Source organism: Manihot esculenta, chromosome 18 (genome assembly GCF_001659605.2).
Source record: "Manihot esculenta cultivar AM560-2 chromosome 18, M.esculenta_v8, whole genome shotgun sequence".
Lineage (NCBI taxonomy): Eukaryota > Viridiplantae > Streptophyta > Magnoliopsida > Malpighiales > Euphorbiaceae > Manihot > Manihot esculenta.
In genome coordinates, this window is record NC_035178.2 from 25348303 (window position 1) to 25369936 (window position 21634).

A 21634-nucleotide genomic window follows, 5' to 3' on the forward strand; every position below is an offset into this window, starting at 1 on the left:
TTTGCTTTATGTTCGTTTGATGAGTTGTTTGTTGGAGTTTAAGTTGTCTTAAGCTCCTATATGCTTGTTGTGATGGGATATAGAGGAGTTAGAGAGGTTGGATGCATGTTGGGAAGGATTGGAGGGACTGGAAGGCGTGTTTATGCACGAAGCTGAGTTCTGGATGAACTCAGGTTCAGCAGCCGAAGAAGGATTCGGCCGCCGAACATGCCCGACTTTCATCTCTGGAGGAGACATTCGGCCGTCGAAGGTGCTGCCGAAGGTGCCCTGTCCAGCCTTCCTTTGCTTGTTTTGCATGCATGTTTTGAGGTATTCTAGAGGGGTTTTAGGGAGTTGTTTATCAGTTGCATAGAGGATGTTTGGTGCCTCATTTGCATCCTCCATTGTAGGATTGGAACCGAGGAACCGAGGTGTTTAGCAGTAGTAGCTGCTTCAGAGTTAGAGGTAGCCCAGAGTTAGCCAAGCAGTGGCTACAGGTGAGTGGAACTAAACTTTATATTTTAAATTCAGAAATGACACGCTTCTAGCATGATCCATGCATCATAAAATGCCATGTTTTTGTATTAGGTTGTGTTGCATTCGATTCACGAATATGATGCATTGCATAAGATGATATTTGTATGGATGAATGTTGGATGATCCTTAGCCCTTGATAGAGATCAGATATAGAGTTATGGCATGTGGTAGCCATACCAGGTCGCTCCTGGATAGTCCAGGTCGCTCCTGGTACTATGAGTTAGATAGACAGTCTGTCAGATCAGAGATAAGAGTAGTCCAGGTGAGGCCTAATCGCCCCTGGCACAGTTGGACATGTTATGAGATGAGTTACTTCAGAGTAGTCCAGGTGAGGCCTAATCGCCCCTGGCACAGTTGGACATACTACTATGTATGTAGAGGGCTATGGTGACAAGTTCATCCTTGAGATGATATGTTTGTGATGTGACGCATTTCATGAAAGCATGTAATTAATGAACTGTTTTACTGTTCCTTCTCACTGGGCTGTAGTAGCTCATCCCACTCCCTTAACCCCAGTTTTGCAGGTTCTGAGATAGCTATGGGAAGTCAAAGTCAGCAAGAGTATAGAGGAAAGTTATGCATGAATGTATGGTTGTAATAGTATAGTGGACATGATATAATTAAAAGTTTAGTTGTAATGTAATGTATAGCTATGTACTGTCATATACTGGATAGACTTGTGCTTTCCCTAGTGTCTTTGTTATCGTGTGATGTATGATTAATCCCTTTGTACATGAATCCTGTTTTACGTTTCTTGATGAGAAATGTGTGAGTTAGGCTTAATGTATGGCTTTGATGAGATACCAGTGGGATGTGTTACAGATTAAAAGGGTTTCAATCCCTTGAACCACAGCAGATAGTAGTCCCTGGTATAGGCCCTGAGGGCCATTTCAGATTGCCATATCTGAGTATCTGAGTAGCAGTAGTTAAGCCTACAGAGTTATACAGGATTGTTGAGTAGTTTTGTATCATGTATGGGGATTTATCAGGTACACAGAGAGTACAGTCGGCTTGCTACGGGTCCCAGCAGCCTTAAGCCGATCTGGATCCTAGTGCCAGTGATGGTTCGGACCGTTACAGAGGGGAACCGGTTTCCGAGTCGTTACACCAACCTTCCGATGGAATCCCCGTTGGAATCCGGAATTTTCGAAGCTGAAATCCCCTTAGAAGGCTAAAATAAGGTTTTTTTGTAAAATGAATTTGAAATTTTAAGGTTTTAAGAAAGAAAGAATAGAGTTTTGAAGAAAATACTTTGAAGGGAAAAACGCAGGTTCGACCGCCGAACCTCATGTTCGACCGCTGAACATGGTGCTGCCGCGGGAGCTCTCCTTTCGGCCCCTGAAGGTGGCCTGGCCAGCCATCTATAAGAGGCCTCCAGCCAGAAAATAGGAGAGTTTCTCTCTCCATTTTCGGGCAAAGGTGAGTTCTTGCCCTTCCATTGTTGATTTTGTTGTTTTTCCTTCAAAATATTCATGAGTTTTCTCTTGTTTTCGAAGTTTTAAGTTTAAATCCAAGATTTTAAAGTTCAAAGACCGTTTCTCCTCAACTCCAAGCTTGGGTCACATCTACCTTAGATCTTCAAGAGGTAAGTGTAGATCCTTGCCTTTTCCTATGCTTTAAGTAAGTTTTAAAAATGGTTAAGAGTTAAAAATGCATGAATTGGTTAGATCTAAAGTGTTAGGGTTTGTGTTAGTTTTGTTGATGAATGCTTGCTCTTGTGATGTTTTATAGTTGTTTGTTGGGGTTTAGGCTAGTTTTATGCCCCTTTATGCTTTTTGAGTGAGAATGCATGATTTGAGGGGTTGAGTGTGAGGATTTGGAGAGTTTGGTGGCTGAGTGCATAAGGCAAAATCGGGTTCTGCCATTCTGGAGAATCCAGGTTCGGCCGCTGAACCTACCTGTGGAGGCAGCCTTTGGCCGCCTAACTTGCCCCTGAAAGGATGGACTTTCGGGTTTGTAAAGGGGTTAGGCCGTCGAACCTGCCCCCGAAGGTTAGTGACTTTCGGATCTGTGGAGACCTTCGGCCGCCGAACCTGCCCCCGAAAGTGCCTGACTTTCGAATCTGTGGGGACCTTCAGCCGCCGAACCTGCCGCCAAAAGTCCTCTGCCCATCCTTCCTTTGCTTGATTCCTATGCATGTTTTGTAATATTTTAGGGGGTTTTTGTGGAGTTGTTTAGAGTCTTGTTAGAGTTATGTTTGGTCCCTCATTTGAGTCCACCTGTGTAGGATCGGACCAGGGAGACCGTAGAGGCCTTTAGTGAGCAATCTACATCATTGTTAGGCAAGCATCAGCCAGAGGTGAGTAGAACTAAATTAATCTATTGTTTTAAAGTAATCAAACTTTTAAACATGTTCATGCATCACGAATGCCATGTTTATGTATTAGGGTGTTCTGCATTAGAATTCACGAATACGATGCATTGCATAATTTATTGTTGTTGTGGATGGATATTGGATGACCCACTAGCCCTCGATATGATATGATATGATATGATATGGAAGTCCAGGTCGAGGCCCATTCTACGCCCCTGGCAATATGATAGGAGAAAGTCCAGGTCGAGGCCCATTCTACGCCCCTGGCATTTATGGATATGTTATGTTATGTTTAAGCGAATGTCCTGATGAGCTTTGTTAAGGGTCGGATACATTGGATTATGTAGAGGGTTACTGGTGACAAGTCCATCTTGTTGTGAATTGTTTGTGCTGTGACACATTCCATATAAGCATATGTTTATTAAACTATTTTTATGTTCTGCTCACTAGGCTCTTGTAACTTATCCCTTTCCCCTAACCCCAGGTTTGCAGGAGCACAGATAGCTTGGAAGAGTCGGCATAACTTTTGGTACAGTTTTAATGTAATAAAATAGTAGTGGACATGTAATATCTTATGGATTAGAATTGTGTTTTGCCCTAATGATAGTTTTGTAATCCCAGTTTACATGATTTCTTTTATGTAAAAATTTTATGTATACGTTATGTTAAACCAAGTTGAGGCATGTATGTTAACCATACTGGAGCATTTGATGAGGGCTCTAGTATGGGTTTTATGTTTTTAGTTTATGATACATGCACAGGTTAAACTTGGTTTCATGGAAATATTTAAGTTTTTTATGATAATGTATGATCATGTATGGGATTTTATCAGGTACACAAGATGTATAGTAGGCTTCCTACGGGTTCCGGCGACCTTAAGTCGATCTGAATCCTAATGCCAGTAGCGGTCCGGTTCCCCGGTCGTTATAGAATGGTATTAGAGCCCTAGGTTCATATGGTCAGACCTAGAGTGTTGGGCTCATAGAGTTTATAGAAGGGCAAGCACATTAGGAAAAATCATGTCCACTAGGATAGGATGTAGAGTCTTGTCTTAATGATGATGTGTAATGCCATGACTATATGCATGTGCATTAATGATATATTATGTATGTGATGTGGTTTCATGTGTATCCATATGAACCATATGATGCTAATGTTTATGTGATGTATGTTGTTTTTTCAGAAAACAGAATGCGAGGCTCACGTCGATCTGCACGATTGACTGGAGTTCCACTTGAGAATGAGGACATAGATGCCCTACCCTTTGCTCTGCCAAGAGCACGGTCAAGTAGAACTAGCAGAGGAGAAACATCAAGGGACCCTAGATGGTCTCTTGATGTAAATAGGAGGAGAGAAGATCCAGGTAGGATGTCTGCGGATGTGAGGGAATCAGTAGAGGATGATCAGAGGAGAGATGGAAGTTTGGGTGTGAGTATGTCAGAATAGGGTATGGGAGATAGAAACCAATTAAATGAGCAAGTAATTAAAATAAAAGAGAAATCTAATATGAAAAAGGTCTAGTTGAAGAGTTGGATCCACTTTGGTTGTTTGGATTGATCATTGAAACTTATGTTCTCTTGATTGATTCAATAGATTAGTTATGGAGATGGAAAATGCTTCTCACCACCATGTCTCTCCTTATGATTAAATCAATTAGGAAACGTCCTCTAATTAATTACTAATTAACAAATTGCCAAGGAACGTCCTTGGGCCTTAGGCATCAAAACAATTGTCAATTGCATGAAGAAATAGAGAGATCCAATCCTAGCTACTCAAACGCATGAGATGTTGCTAGATCACACAATTCCTTGGTTATTACACCAAGTGTTCTTATGTTTGATTAATTTCAGCAATTACGGACTAAAAATTATCCAAACTAACAATCAATTACCTTGCAATCAAGAATCAAGTGGCCAATTTGATCAAAACAACAAAGTAATAATAGATTCAAGCACCAAATTGTATGAATATTGAACAAACCAAAGACAAATAGTTTATGTTCAGATCTTACAATCCATAAAAAAACCTTAGTTTCAACCAATCTTCAACTAGAATAAAAGGTTTCAGCCACTCATGGCTGAACCAAAAACCAAAAATAAAAGAAAAGAAGAAAGGTAGAAGAAGAGATGTAAATCCTGTAAGTGCCTCTAAGGGGGCTTGAAAGAGCATGGGGAGACTCCTTATGTGTCTTTTTATACTTGAAAAGTGTTGCCCTAGATGATACTTGCTTCCTAATTAGTGAAAAGGCTGCCCAAGGTGTCAAGAGGCTGCCCAAAATGCCCTTGGTCCAAGATGTGCCATCCATGCACATGTGAGAAGGGAAAAACGTGGGGCATGTGTTCAAGTGCAAGGAGTGGGGCCTTTGGTCTTTGCTTCCTGCCCAAGTGTCTTCAAGATGCTGCCCAAGGTGCCCAAGATGCCCAAGACTTTCCTTCACACTCTCCTTGCCGCCCATGCACTAATAAGGAAGGTGGAGCCTCCTTTGCAATTTGAATTTTGAATGTGCAAGGCATGAGGTGACAAGCATGTGATCTTTGGATTTAGCTTCCTCAATAAGCTGGATTTTGAAATTCAAAATTTGAATATGAATCTTGAAGATTTGAATTTCAAAATACTTTCCTTATTTGGCTCTTCATATATGGCAACTTGAGACTTGGCTTCTTGAATAAGGAAAAGGCTACTTGGAGATTTGAAATTTGAATTTCAAATTGCTTTGACTGAATGTTCTTTCCTTCTTTGCCACTTTCCTTATTTAGAACTTTCCTTATTTAGCTTCACTTGAATTCAACTTGGCAGGCTTGCTCTCCTTTGCTCCATTTAAGGCAGTTTTAAGGGTATTTTCTCCAAAATGTCCTTTTTCACCATTTTCTGCAAAATAATGTCAAGAGCACTAAATTAAGCAGAAATCATGTAAATAATCATCAATAATATCAAGATAAAATTGACTAAAATATGTTCTATCAAATACCCCCACTCCTAGCCTTTTGCTTGTCCTCAAGCAAATAAACATAGTCAAATAAGCTTTCTTTGCTCCTTGATCCTTATTTCCACTTAAGCTCTTACTCTAGACACCTATTTTGAATTATTGCAGTGAAGAATATATGCATGAAGATTACTCACCTTCTTTCCTTGTTTCCTTTTACTTACCATGGCTAGGATTTGTTTTACTCAAGAGAGAGATCATACATGCACATACTATTTGTTCAGATAAGACTCTTTTTAGCTTTCGGATTGACTTGCCCTGACCTTGAAGTACTTTATTCAGTCTTTTGCACTTAGATCTTGCTTGAAAAAGTCACAAACCTTTTGACGTGAAGGTACATATTGGTGATACCCACCCCCAGTTACTCAGTTGGTCACTTGTCCAAGTGGCTACTAGCTCTGTTCATAGTCTTTCAACTATTGGAACAGTTTTAAATTTGTGCTCATGCGGTCTTTGCCTTTGCTGAATTTTCTTTCTCTCAATGATTTGGGCAAATCAACACCAATTACTAAAACAAGTCATGTTAAGTTCATTCACACAATTTCAATTTATTCTCTTTAATGAGTGTCATCAATATATTTTTTATCATGGCAAACTCAAATATTCAATTCAAAAGGCAATTCTCAAACATGAATATAACTCACTACAAGTGATTCAACATAAGTTTAAAGAGTCATCACATCAATGGGTCACAGAAAGAAAAGCTCATCCAACATAGTTCATCTGTTTGAGTAGAGCAAATCAAAAAGAAGAAGAAGGTTGTAGTTGTGTGTGTGTTATTGAAAGCATAAATGAAAACAAACTGAAAGAAAAAGAAGAAGAAGAAGAGAAGAAGAAGAGAAGAAGAAGAGAAGAAGAAGAGATATGCACCCCCACGCCTAAACCATGCATTGTCCTCAGTGTATAAGAAATATTAAAATGCAAAAGAAAACTAAGTACTCCCTTGGGTGTGGTGTGCATGGTACGATCCACTTGATCAAGGCTCAAGTAATTGGGGAAGGGAAAAGAATTCCAACTGAAATGAGTAGAAAGTGTAGCACTCCTTTTGATTTGGTCATAACCAATCCTACTTTTTCCATGTACTCATGAAGTAACATGATTAGCTTCTCCTCTTTCAGATGAGGTGTGCCTCTAGCCCTTATGTTTGCATTTTTGAGCACTTCCAACTTCAATTGATATTTCTCCATAGGTGGCTGCAATTTGGCATCAAGTTCAGGCAAAACAAATTCTACCTTATCCGGATGTTTGGGCAAGCATTGATAAGCATGGTCCTTCGATTTGGGTGCTTGGAATACCATTTGTTCCTTATGAGCATGGGCTGTTTGCGTTGGATCTATGGCTGAATTGGTTTCAGTTTGCTCCTTCTGCGCAAGATCTGACTGAAATGGAAGGCTGGAAGGAGTTTCATGCGATGGAAGCTGAAGAGGTGCGACTAGAAGAGTTGCAGGACTGTCCTACGATCCAAGCTGAGGTGGTTCGGTTGGAGTTCCTTCTGACTGCGTAAGATTGATCTGAAGAGGTGCGATTGGCTCTCTTTTATTCTGCGCATGTGTGCAATCCACATGTTGGATGCAACAGTCAGTTTCTTTTAGTTCTAGTCTTTCTGGCTCTCTTCCCTGCAAGGATCATTGTTTAGTATATCATCTTGATTTGTATAAAAAACATCTTTGCTCAAATAATTAATGATATCTAAATGAATAACAGGTTCTGTTTGACCAGTTTGTTTGGATAAACAGTTTTCTGGTTGTTTCTCTTCAGCAGCTTGTTCTTGAACTTGCGAACTTTCATCATCTGTCTCATCATCTTAAAAATCTTCCTCTCTTCTCAACATGTTTGCATTTATTGAGGTGGCAAATTGTTCCACTCACTGTTGGAGGTTTTGTATAGAACTTGCCAATGTCTCCATCATCTTCTCAAGGTGCTGGTTGGAACTTGGAGGTTCTGGTTGGGCTTGATATCCTTGATAATCCTAGTAGTTGTTAGCCTCTGCATAACTGAAGTCTGGATAGTCTCCCCAACCTGAATTATATGTATTATAGTAGGGGTCATGTCTTAGTTGTTCGTAGAATCCTCCATATGCATGAACTGGTTGGTCATTGAATCCTCCAAATGTATGTCTAGGCTGACTATTCCCATAAAGCATAGGACATTGATCAGTTGGGTGTCCTACATATGCATAGGTCCCATATGGCCTTGGTGGCTGAAATGCTTGAACCTGTTGAACTAGTCCTATGACAAAATCTTTCATAAAAGATGTCAGTTCAGAAAGCTGAGAAGAAGTGGCAGGTGTACTTACCTCATCCATGATTCAGATCTGCGATGGTGACTGTGCCTTTGGCGAGATGTTCGGCAGCCGAATGAAGATGAGGTTCGGCAGCCGAAGGTTGATGAAGTTCAGCGGCCGAATGAGGATGAGGTTCGGCGGCCGAAGGTTGATGAGGTTCGGCGGCCGAAGGTTGATGAAGTTCGGCGGCCGAATGTGTTGAGAACGTGCTCCTGCGCAAAAATGGTCTTCACTTTTTTTTTTATGTTCAGATCTGCGATGAGGTGTTCTTTGGGTGGCAGATCTGGTCCTGAAAGAAAAACAAATAAGTTAAATCAACTCCCCGGCAACAGCGCCAATTTTTGACTCGCGGTTGTCAAAGCCGGTCAAAAATAACCTTTCCGGTTATCAATAATATTACTACTGCAGATAGTGGTAAAGGATCGAATCCACAGAGAATTGAAAACTTATCTATTTTTCTCAACAAGACCAAGAGAATTAACTGAAAGCGCAACTGAAAGCAAGTAACTGAAAGCGAAATAAAAGTAAAGTGCAGTAAAAGTAAAAAGGGGAGTTTGAGATTGATTTGGTTAGCAACTACTGAAAGCAATAAAAGAAGCAAATAGTAAAAAGAAATAAAGAGATATCAAACATGAGAAAGGTCTAGTTGAAGAGTTGGATCCACTTTGGTTGTTTGGATTGATCATTGAAACTTATGTTCTCTTGATTGATTCAATAGATTAGTTATGGAGATGGAAAACGATTCTCACCACCATGTCTCTCCTTATGATTAAATCAATTAGGGAACGTCCTCTAATTAATTACTAATTAACAAATTGCCAGGGAATGTCCTTGGGCCTTAGGCATCAAAACAATTGTCAATTGCATGAAGAAATAGAGAGATCCAATCATAGCTACTCAAACGCATGAGATGTTACTAGATCACACAATTCCTTGGTTATTACACCAAGTGTTCTTATGTTTAAATAATTCCAGCAATTATGGACTAAAAATTATCCAAACTAACAATCAATTACCTTGCAATCAAGAATCAAGTGGTCAATTTGATCAAAACAACAAAGTAATAATAGATTCAAGCACTGAATTGTATGAATATTGAACAAACCAAAGACAAATAGTTTATGTTCAGATCTCACAATCCATAAAACAACCTTAGTTTCAACCAATCTTCAACTAGAATAAAAGGTTTTAGCCACTCATGGCTGAACCAAAAACCAAAAATAAAAGAAAAGAAGAAAGGTAGAAGAAGAGATGTGAATCCCGTAGGTGCCTCCAAGGGGGCTTGAAAGAGCATCGGGAGGCTCCTTATGTGTCTTTTTATACTTGAAAAGTGTTGCCCTAGATGATACTTGCTTCCTAATTAGTGAAGAGGCTGCCCAAGGTGTCAAGAGGCTGCCCAAAATGCCCTTGGTCCAAGATGTGCCATCCATGCACATGTGAGAAGGGAAAAACATGGGGCATGTGTTCAAGTGCAAGGAGTGGGGCCTTTGGTCTTTGTTTGCTGCCCAAGTGTCTTCAAGATGCTTCCCAAGATGCCCAAGGCTGGCCTTCACACTCTCCTTTCTGCCCATGCACTAATAAGGAAGGTGGAGCCTCCTTTGCAATTTGAATTTTGAATGTGCAAGGCATGAGGTGGCAAGCATGTGATCTTTGGATTTAGCTTCCTTAATAAGCTGGATTTTGAAATTCAAAATTTGAATATGAATCTTGAAGATTTGAATTTCAAAATACTTTCCTTATTTGGCTCTTCATATATGGCAACTTGAGACTTGGCTTCTTGAATAAGGAAAAGGCTACTTGGAGATTTGAAATTTGAATTTCAAATTGCTTTGGCTGAATGTTCTTTCCTTCTTTGCCACTTTCCTTATTTAGAACTTTCCTTATTTAGCTTCACTTGAATTCAACTTGGCAGGCTTGCTCTCCTTTGCTCCATTTAAGGCAGTTTTAAGGGTATTTTCTCCAAAATGTCCTTTTTCACCATTTTCTGCAAAATAATGTCAAGAGCACTAAATTAAGCAGAAATCATGTAAATAATCATCAATAATATCGAGATAAAATGGACTAAAATATGTTCTATCAATTGGTCAAGCCATTCCTCCTGCGCCGAGCTCCAAGGGTCATTGTTCAGGAGCTCCTAGAGCCTCCGATCGCAGCCAGTCTCACTCCTCTTCTAGGTCTCCCTCAGCCCCAAAATCTAAGTCGGCCTCAATTTCATCGTCTCGGGAGCTCGTCATGATTGAGGAATCCGTGGAGTAACACATCCAGGAAAGTTCCGAGCTCCCCTTAGCCGTTGGGGGTGCCTCCGAGGTTGTGGTCGAGGTCGTCCCAACTAGCGAGGGTGGAGCCGAGGTCGTCCCAGCTGGCGAAGGTGGGGTCGGGATCACCCCAGCTGGCGAAGGTCCGGTCGAGGTCGTCCCTGTAACGACCCAAAATCGGACCGCTACCGGCGCTAGGGTCCAGATCGACTTAAGGTCATCGGGACCCATAGCAAGCCTAACATACAACCTGTGATGCCTGATAAATTCCATACATGATCATACATTTAGATAAAAACTTTAAACTTTCCATTTACCAAGCTTGACCTATGCATGCACTAAACTGAATACATAAAAACCCCACACTAGAGCCCTCATCAAATGCTCTAGTTGGGTCAACATTACATTTATCAAGCTTGGTTTACATCACATTAAATAAAATATTACACAATGATCATGAACAAAAGGAATTAATCATACACACTAGGGTCAAGCACAATACTAATCCTCATTACATTCTGTACAATATTTTACATTACATTATCTTTCATGTCCACAACTAACTATCACATATACTATGCCTCTACTCTTGCTGACCTCCTGGTCTATCCCGAGCCTGCAAACCTGGGGGTTAAGGGAAAGAGGTGAGCTACTAGAGCCCAGTGAGCAGAATAGTAAAACAATATCTTAAAACATATGCTTTCATGGAATGCATCACATCACAAACAATTCACATCAAGGATGAACTTGTCACCAATAGACCTCTACATAATCCAACAGTGCCAGGACGTAGAATGGGTCTCTGGTCTTTCCCTTAAACATAACATATCATAACATTCCAATGTGCCAGGACGTAGAATGGGTCTCTGGTCTTTCCCTTACATCGTGCCAGGGCATAGAATGGGCCTCTGGACTTCCATACTGTATCATCATCATCATGCCATATCAAGGGCTAATGGGTCATCCAATATCCATCCACAACAACATTATATTATGCAATGCAATATATTCGTGAATTCTAATGCAAGCAACCTAATATATCTCATGGCATTCGTGATGCATGAACATGCTCAAAATTTAACTACTTTGAGACATAAAGATCCATTCTACTCACTTCCGGCTGACTCTGAAAAGACTCTGAAGCGGCTATCTCACTGCTGGGTTCCTCAGTTCCTCGGGTCCGAACCTACACGGGTGGACTCAGATGAAGGACCAAACAAACTCTAACATAACCCTAAACATCTCCCCAAAAACCCCCTAAAACATCATAAAATATGCATTGAAGACATGCAAAGGAAGGCTGGGCAAGAGACTTTCGGCGGCAGGTTCGGCGGCCGAAAGTGCTTCTAGAGCCGAAAGTCACCAATCTTCGGGGGCAGGTTCAGCACCCGAAACTCCCCTCCAAAGCCGAAAGTCCAAACTTTTGGGGGCAGGGTTTGGCAGCCAGAACTGCCTCCCCAGGCAGGTTCAGCGGCCGAACATGTCTTCGACAGCCGAACCTGAGTTCTTCCAGAATGGGAGAGCTCAAGCCTCCCATGCACATTTTGCCTCTCAAACCCTCCAAACTCATGCACAACACTCCCAAGCATGCATAAACATGTATTCAAGCATATAGGGGTTTAAAACTAGCCTATACCCCAACAAACATCACATTTAGCAACACATTTAACATGCATTTATTCTTAAACTACCATAAACCCTATCAACAAGGATCTACTCTATTCATGCATTAAACACCCTTTACCCTTCTTAAAACTTACTTAACACATCAAAGAAGGTGAGGATCAGCACTTACCTCTTGAAGATCGAGAGAAGGCGTGACCCAACTTGGAGATTTGGGGAAAACGAGTTCCGGAGGTCTCAAAGCTTCACAACTTTGATTTTGAGCTTAAAAACTTCAAAACAAGATGAAAGCTTGTCAAAAGCTTGAAAAATTTGAAGGAAAACACCAAAACTAACCATGGAAGGGTATGGACTCACCTTTGCCCGAAAATGGAGGAGAAAACTTGCCCATTTTTGGACATGGGGCCTTTTATAGGTGGTTGGCCAGACCACCTTCGAGGGCCAAAGGTGCTCCCTAAACTTCACCATGTTCGGCGGTCGAACATGAGGTTCGGTGGCCGAACCTAGATTTCCTTCCAAGATACTTTTCTTTCAAAACTCAATTTCTTTCTTACTTAAAACCTTAAAACATGCAAAAACATTTTATAAAAACATATTTTACCCTTCTAGAGGATTCCGGCATCCGAGAAATTCTGGATTCCAACGAAAATTCCGTCGGAAGGTAAGAATTCCAGTGTCGGGGTCTAGCAGGGTATTACAATCCCATCTGGCCAAAGTATTCCTGAAGACAAGGCAGGGGCCAAAACCGTTCCAGCTACTTCTCGTTCGAAGAAGAGCTCAACTGGTCGTGGTATTGTCGTCAAGGAGGCCGTTGGCAAGCGAGCTCCTCCCTCAGAGGCTCCTGCTGTGGCTCCGGCTCCAAAGAAGGCTCACGTGTCTGAGCAGCCTATTCCAGCTCTTTCCCCTGCCGAGAAGGAGAAAATGTCTGTGGAGCCGTTGTACTGTGCCCCCGACAATGAGATTCTGAATGCCGATGAAATCACTCCTCAGTCCCCTGCGAGCATTGTCGCCGAGCTGTTGCGGGAGAGGATGTTCAGTGGGGTTACTGAGGATTCAGACCCCTTATCTACTTACCCTCACTGGCCTTTTAGCCTACTCTACTCGAGAGTAGGTGGCCTTTCGCTCCTGGACTCGAGGGGAGCTGGGGGACACAATTAGGGAGATGACAGTGCGGTTGTCGAGACCGGTCAAAAATAACCTTTTTAACTACCAACAATATTAAAACTATAGACAGTGGTGAAAGGATCGTATCCACAGGGAATTGACACTTACTTACCTCTCTTGTTAGTACCAAATAAAGTAAAGTGCAAGTGCATGTAAAGTAAAAATGGGGGTTTTGAGATTGATTTGATTATACTAATAAAAAGAGCAATTAAAAAGAAAGCAGATGGTAAATTAAGAATGAAACAATAATGGTGAAAGCTCTAGTTGAATATTCAGATTCACTTTAGTTGATGGGATTGATCATTGACTCATATGTTCCTTTGTTTGATTCAATAAATTGGCCATGGAGATTGAAGAAGTTTCTCACCTCCATTATCTCTCCTTAAGATTAAATCAATTAGGGAAAGTCCTCCAATTAATTACTAATTAACAAGTTGTCAAAGAACGTCTTTGAGCCTTAGGCCTTTTACAAAGTCAATTGCATTAAGAAATAGAGAGAACCAATTCTAGTTACCCAAATGTATGGAGACAACACTAGATCGTGCAATTTCCTTGGTTGTGCACCAAGTGTTCTTCTGTTTGAACAATTCAAGCAATTACGGACTAAAAATCATTCAAACTAACAATATATTACTTTGCATCAAAGAATCAATGTAGATCTTAAATAACAAAGCAATAATGTCTCAAAGCATGAAATCACACGAATACTGAATAACAAAAGATTAACAATGTAGTCCAAGTCTCTCAATCCACAATACAACTAAAGCTTCACTTATTCTTCAACTAGAATAAAAAGGTTTCAGCCACTCATGGCTGAAACGAAATAACCAAAAAGAAAGGTAGAAGAAGAGAAGAAGAAGCCGAAGGAGGTGGAGGCCCGGTGGTCTTGCTTGATCCGGATGGAAGAAGGAGAAGAGTCTCTGAGAGTCTAAAAAAATTCGTGGCTGTCAATGAGAGTACCTTTTTATAGAGATTAGGTGCTGCCCTAGGTCTTCCTTGCTGTCTAATTAGTGTAGAGGCTGCCCATAATGCTGCCCATGCTCAACTTGCTGCCCAAGTTGTTGCAAAAGAGGAAAGAATCGGACTGCAAGGCTTCAGAAGGGAGTTAGTGCGCATATTGCTTTCAGAGGAAGATGGTGCGGCTTGACCTTCAGGAGAGAGGTGTGCGCGCGGATGGCATTGATTAGGAAGGAGGCGCGCGGATGGTGCTCTGTTGAAGAGGCCGGTGCGCAGATGCTTCTGAATAGGAAGTACGAGTTGTCCAGATTTCCTATTTAGGTGGAGCTTCTTTTGAATCTTGAATCTGGACTAAATAAAGGCCAATTGCATTGAGATCTCCTTCCTGAATAGGGAGTGGTGCGCGGATCATGCTGCAGAAGGAAGTTAGCGTGCGGTCATTCAATGCAGAAGGGAAAGTGCATCTGTCCAGTCTTTCCTTTTTAAGTGGAGCCTTCGTTTGAATTTTGAATGCTGAACGCAGGAGAGGCAAGTGTGCCTTCATGAGATCTTGCTGCCTAAATTGAAAGATATGACTGTTGCAGTGTGTGCACATCTTTGAACAAGGAAAGAGAGATCTGCGATTCGAATTTCAAATAAACTTCTGACTGAGCTTTCCTTATTTACTTTTGCTTCTGCACTTTTCTCATTTGAAGACTTTCCTTTTTCGAAAACTTGCCTTATTTGAAAACTTTCTTTTCTTGGCACATGTTCTAAATAAGGCAGGAAAGATTCTGCAGTTCAAATTTTGGACAGTTTGCTAACTGTGCTTTCTGACTCTTTCCTTATTTGGCACTTTCCATATATGAAAACTTTCCTTATTTGGAACTTTCCATATATTAAAACTTTCCTTTTCTGGAACTTTCTATATTTAGTACTTTTTGGCAGTTTTAAGAGCATTTTCTCCAGATTGTCTTTTCACACCTAGTTTCTGCAAAACATGAACAAAACCACCAAATTAGGTAGAAAAGGTGCAAATAAACATCATTAAGATCATGATAATATGGCCTAAAATATGCTCTGTCAAATACCCCCACACCTAACCTTTTGCTTGTCCTCAAGCAGAGAAACACAGTTAAACAAGCTCTCTTTGCTTTGATCCTTTATGTCCGCTTAAACTCTTACTCTAGACCCCTATATTTATATCATTGGAATGAAGAATATATGCATCAAGGTTACTTACCTCTTTCCTTGTCTCCCTTTACCTACCATGGCTAGGATCGGTTTTACTCAAGAGAGAGATCATACATGCACAAGTTCTTGTTCAATTAAGACATATTCTAGCTTTCAGAGTGACTTGCCCTTACCTTGAAGTACTTTATTCAGCCTTTTTGCACTTTAAACTTGCTTGAAAAAGTCACCAACCTTTTGACGTGAAGGTATATATTTGTGATACCCACCCCCAGTTACTCAGTTGGTCACCTGTCCAAGTGGCTACTAGCTCTGTTCATAGTCTTTTGACCATTGGAACAGTTTTCAATTTGTGCTCATGAAGTCTAGGCCTTTTCTGAATTTCTTTTTCTCAATGATTTGGGCAAATCAACACCAATTGCTAAAACAAGTCATGTTAAGTTCATTCACACAATTCTCAATTCATTTTCTCTAATGAGTGTCATCAATATATTTTTAACCATGGCAAGCTCAAAAATTCAATTCAAAAGGCAATTCCCAATCATGAATATATCTCATTGCAATTAATTCAACCTAGGTTTAAAGAGTCATCACATCAATGGGGTCATGGAAAGAAAGTTCATCCAACATAGCTCATCCGTTTGAGTACAGCAAATCAAAAAGAAGAAGATTGTGGTTGTGTGTGTTATTGAAAGGAAAACGCAAACTGAAAGAGAAAAATGTGTCTAAAGCAAAAATTTAAAATGCCGTATCCCCACACCTAATTCATGCATTGTCCTCAATGTATAAGAAACATAAAAGAACAAAGAAACTGAGTACTTCCCTTTGGTGTGGTTGGCATGGTGCGATAAGCCTATTCAGAGTGAGCGACGAACAGGTGTTCGTCTAGAAAGTCTTCTTTGACTGGACATGGCACAGAGCTAGAGGGAAATCGGCTGAGGTGGTCGGCCACTAGATTCTCTTTCCCTTTCTTGTCACGGATCTCAAGATCAAACTCTTGCAATAACAAAATCCACCGAATGAGTCTCGATTTTGATTCCTTTTTCTTGAGCAGATATCGTAAGGCAGCATGGTCAGAATAGATGGTGACCTTAGTTCCCAAGAGATATGGTATGAACTTCTCTAAGGCGAACACAACAGCTAAGAACTCTTTTTTTGTTGTTGAGTAGTTGCTTTAAGCAGCATCCAGTGTGTGGGATGCGTATTGGATCACATGGGGTGAGTTCCTCACACGTTGCCCCAAGACTGACCCCACAGCGTAATTGCTTGCATCACACATGATCTTGAAGGGCAAGTTCCAGTCAGGAGCCCGAATGATTGGAGCAGTCACAAGCAGTTCTTTTATCAAGTCAAAAGCTTTCTTACAATCTGCATCAAAATCAAAAGTTACATCTTGTTGGAGCAATCTGCATAATGGCAATGTGATTTTAGAGAAATCTTTTATAAATCTCCTATAGAACCCTGCATGGCCAAGGAAAGAGCGAATCTCTTTAACATTTGTGGGGTAAGATAGATCTTTGATGGTGTCCACCTTTGCTTTGTCTACTTCAATGCCTTTAGCCGAGATAACATGGCCTAATATCAAACCTTGGTTCACCATAAAGTGACATTTTTCATAATTCATAACAAGGTTTAATTCAATGCACCTCTATAGGATCTTTTCCATATTAGCAAGGCATTCTTCAAAAGAGTTGCCATAAACTGTAAAATCATCCATAAATACCTCAATGATTTTTTCAACATAATAAGAAAATATGCTCATCATACATCGCTGAAAAGTGGCTGGAGCATTGCAAAGTCCAAATGGCATTCTTCTGAAGGCAAAAGTGCCAAAAGGGCAGGTGAATGTCGTCTTCTCTTGATCTTCTAGGGCCACTGGAATCTGGTAAAAACCTGAATAACCATCAAGAAAACAGTAGTGGGATTTACCTGCGAGTCTCTCGAGCATCTGATCAATGAAAGGCAAAGGAAAATGATCTTTCCTTGTAGCTGCATTTAGCTTTCTGTAATCCATGCAAACTCTCCATCCATTCTGAACTCTAGTCGAAACAAGTTCTCCTTCAGCGTTCGGCACAATGATGATTCCAATTTTCTTTGGAACCACATGCACAGGACTTACCCATTTGCTATCAGAGATAGGGTAGATGATACCTGCGTCTAGAAGCTTGATTATCTCCTTTTTCACAACCTCCATCATGGGTGGATTCAGTCTTCTTTGAGCATCTCTAACTGGCTTGCATTCTTCCTCAAGGTGTATTTTATGCATGCACGTGGTGGGGGAGATACCTTTGATGTCATCTATGGTCCAACCCATGGCTTGCTTGTGCTTTCTCAGTACTTTCAGGAGGCTTTCTTCTTCAAGTTGGCTCAATTGATTAGACACTATCACTGGAAGTGTCTTTCCGGCTCCTAAGAATGCATATTTCAAGTGGCCTGGAAGAAGTTTCAGATCTGATTTTGAATTTTTCTGGCCTGTTGTCTGTTGTCCTTCTAAACTAGATCCTTCTTGTTGCACATGGACTGTTTGCAAAGGTACCAGAGGCACAAGGTATTGCGATGGTGTCTGAAGAGTCGCCGATTAAAGTGTTGAGGACTTCGGCGGCCAAAGGATGGTGAAGTTCGGCGGCCTAAGGATGCCTTTTTGCGGAAGCTGAAAAGGCTTCTGCGACTGGTTCTGCAGTCCCTTCTGAAGTGGTGCGATCGCCACCTGTTCTTCCTATAGTGGTCCGCAGTTCAGCTGCTGGATGCTGCAGACGGTTTCTGTCAATTTCGGCTCTTCATTTTTCAGATCAGACTCCCAGCAGAGATCATTGTTTAGCACATCGTCATGATTCTCATTAAAAACCTCTTGACTTAAACAATCAATCATGTCTAAACCATAAACAGGGGACAAATCATGGGGGAATTTCATAGCATCATAGACATTGAATTTAATCACTTCCCCTTCAAATTCCATGGTCAATGTGCCGTCATGCACATTTATTTTGGTTCGGGCAGTGCTCAAGAATGGACGTCTAAAAAGGATGTCTGATGAAGTGCTACAGTGCTCTTCTTTAGTATCAATCACATAAAAATCTGCAGGAAAGACAAGCTCATCCACTTGCACTAGAACATCTTCGAGCACTCCTTTTGGGTATACCACGGATCTGTCAGCTAGTTGAATCACAACTCTAGTGTCTTTCAGTGCACCTACATTCAAAGAATTGTAAATGGAAAGGGGCATAACATTTATGGATGCACCAAGATCACACATAGCCTTCTTAATCCCAACATTCCCTATTTTACAAGAAATGGCAAACATGCCTTTGTCTTTACATTTGGTTGGGAGTTCTCTTTTAATGACAGCAGTAACAACCTCACCTACACTTACCTTTTCCCTTTCTGCAAGCTTCCTTCTGTTGGTACATAGTTCTTTCAGAAATTTTGCGTACCTGGAAATTTGCTTAACGGCATCTAGCAGAGGTATGTTGATCTGTACCTTCCTGAAGGTGTCAAGGATCTCCCTTTCTTCTTTTTCTTTATGTGCTTTTTCAAATCTCTTTGGAAAAGGTGGTGAAATCTAGAAACATACTTGATGATCATCTTTTTGCGCAGAAAGTGTTTCAGTTTGCAATGGAGGTCGGCCGACTGGCTTAGGTGGAGGTGGCACAGGAATGGTTTTAGGTGAAACCTCTGGTTCTTGCGCATGAATGGTTTCTGGTTCATCAATGTTGGCATCTTGAAGCTCTTTCTCACTTCTCAACGTAGTGGCATTAACATTCTCCCTGGGGTTGTCCTCTGTTTGAGAAGGTAACTTACCTTGAGTTACAGCTCTGCCTATTGTGGATGTCAATTCTCCAATCTGTTGTTGTATCACTTGCATCATCTTTGCCAACTCACCAATGGCAGAGTCTAAACTTGGAGGTGCTGGTTGGGCTTGATTCCTCTGGTAGGTCTGATTGTTTATCCTGGCATAGCTGAGATTGGGGTGGTCTCTCCAACCTGGATTATATGTGTTAGTATAGGGATCACGTCTTACCTGGTTGTTATATCCCCCAATTGCATTAATGTGCTGGTCCTCTTCTTGAAGTGTAGGACATTGATCAGTTGGGTGTCCCACATAGGCACATATTCCACATGGCCGAGGTTGTTGAGGCTATTGAGCTAGCTGAGTTTGGCTAAGAGCAAACTTTTCCATAAGAGAAGTCAGTTTAGAAATTCGAGAATCTACATCGGATGTACTTACCTCATGTAATCCTCTTTGCATTTGCTTTTCTTCTCCATATTGCCTAGATGAGGCTGCAAGAGTGGAGATCAGCTCCCTCATCTCCCTAGGCGTCTTGTCTGCAATGGATCCTCCACAAGCTACATCAATAAATCTCCTTTCTGATGACGACAATCCTCCATAGAAGAATTGTATGAGGGACCTGTCTGACATATCATGTTGTGGACAACCTGTACATAGTCTTTCAATCCTTTCCCAATAGTCATATAAATCCTCAGTTGGTTTCTGTCTTATGCTAGTGATTTCTCTTATTATGCCAATTGACTTAGATGTTGGGAAATATTTGTTCAAAAAAGTTTGGACCATATCATCCCAAGAAGTTATAGATCCAGGTGGCAAATAGAATAACCAATCTTTAGCATAGTCATCAAGAGAGAAAGGAAAAGCTCTTAGTCTAACATGATCTTCAGAAATACCTTGAGGTCTCATGGATGAACAAACAATAGTGAATTCCTTCAAGTGCTTGTGTGGGTTTTCATTTTCTAATCCTCTAAATTTAGGGAGAAGATGAATCAAACCTGTTTTGAGCTCAAAAGGAACGGTCAGAGGCGGATAGTTGATGCACAAAGGTGCTTGATCACCTATTGGGGCTGCCCATTCTCTCATGGTCCTCTCTCTTGGCTCTGGGGCCCTCACGGCTGGATTTTCTTGAAGTATTTCCTCACGGACAACATGTCTGGCATTGGCAGCAAGTGGTGCCATGTTTTCAGCCATTTCCGATGGTGGATCTGCGATGGGGAGGGTTTCAGATGAAGGTTCTCCGCAGGAAGCTTCTTCAGGCCGAATGGCTTGCTTCCCTAGTCTCCTGATGGTACGTTAAATTTCTGAATCGTAAGGTAGGATTTCCTCGCGTCCAGATCTGGTCATACAAGAAAAATAAACAAGTTAGATCAACTCCCCGGCAACGGCGCCAATTTTGACAGTGCGGTTGTCGAGACCGGTCAAAAATAACCTTTTTAACTACCAACAATATTAAAACTGTAGACAGTGGTGAAAGGATCGTATCCATAGGGAATTGACACTTACTTACCTCTCTTGTTAGGACCAAATAAAGTAAAGTGCAAGTGCATGTAAAGTAAAAATAGGGGTTTTGAGATTGATTTGATTATACTAATAAAAAGAGCAATTAAAAAGAAAACAGATGGTAAATTAAGAACGAAACAATAATGGTGAAAGCTCTAGTTGAAGATTCAGATTCACTTTAGTTGATGGGATTGAACATTGACTCATATGTTCCTTTGTTTGATTCAATAAATTGACCATGGAGATTGAAGAAGCTTCTCACCTCCATTATCTCTCCTTAAGATTAAATCAATTAGGGAAAGTCCTCCAATTAATTACTAATTAACAAGTTGTCAAAGAACGTCTTTGAGCCTTAGGCCTTTTACAACAGTCAATCACATTAAGAAATAGAGAGAACCAATTCTAGTTACCCAAATGTATGGAGACAACACTAGATCGTGCATGTAATACCCGGCTCAAATCCGGCACCGGAATTCCTATTGTCTGGTGGAATCCGGGGTGCTGGGATTCGAGAAAAGGGTAGGAGTTTTGTTTTCTACGTGTTATGATGTGTTTTAAGGTTTATAAGTTATATAGTTTTTGAGTTTGGAAGAAAAATAGTTCATGGAGACTTCAGCCAAGTTCGGCCGCCGAAGGTAAGTTCGGCCGCCGAAAGTGCCCAATGTTCGGCTTCTGAAATTCAAGTTCGGCCCCCGAATGTTGCATGGTTCGCATGCTATTGGGCAGCCGAAGCTGAGTTGGCTAGTGAGCTGAGTCATGTTTTTTTGACAAGTGTTGGCCTCAGATTCTTGCCATGGAATGACCACGTCTCTTATGACTCATCTGTACATGTTTTTGGTTGTTCTTACAGCAGTTTGAGGTGCTTGCAAAGGTGTTGAGAGTTGAGAGAAACAAAAGTTACGCTTTTGAGATTTTGAGAGTTTGAAGAGAGGTTGATCTGTTTTTCCTTTGTTCAGTGTGTGTATCTTCCTGTTTCCAGAGGTAAGGGCAGTTTTAGACCCTGTTTATATGTTTTCTGAAGAGTGAAAGGAAGGAGAAGCATGCTTAGGTTATTCATGGTCGTTTTTGATGATTTATGTAT